The following is a 296-nucleotide window of genomic DNA, read 5'->3' as shown; positions in this document are numbered from 1 at the left end:
TCCTACCAAGTGGAGAGCAAACCTCCCACTCGGGGGCTTAGCTGCAGTCCAGTACTCGCCTAAGTGTTTGAAATCCTACCGAGTGGAGAGCAAACCTCCCACTCAGGGGCTTAGCTGCAGTCCAGTACTCGCCTAAGTGTTTGAAATCCTGCCGAGTGGTGAGTCTGCCTCTCACTCGGAGGCTTAGCTGCAGTCCAGCACTCGCCTAAGTACGAAATTCGTTCTGATCCGCAAGGACGACGAGGTGCAGGTCGACTTCTACCTTCTCCTTCGAGCTAAGACACGAATACAACGTG

Source organism: Triticum aestivum, chromosome 1B, assembly GCF_018294505.1.
Source record: "Triticum aestivum cultivar Chinese Spring chromosome 1B, IWGSC CS RefSeq v2.1, whole genome shotgun sequence".
NCBI classification, from domain to species: Eukaryota; Viridiplantae; Streptophyta; class Magnoliopsida; order Poales; family Poaceae; genus Triticum; species Triticum aestivum.
This window is presented reverse-complemented; position numbering follows the sequence as displayed.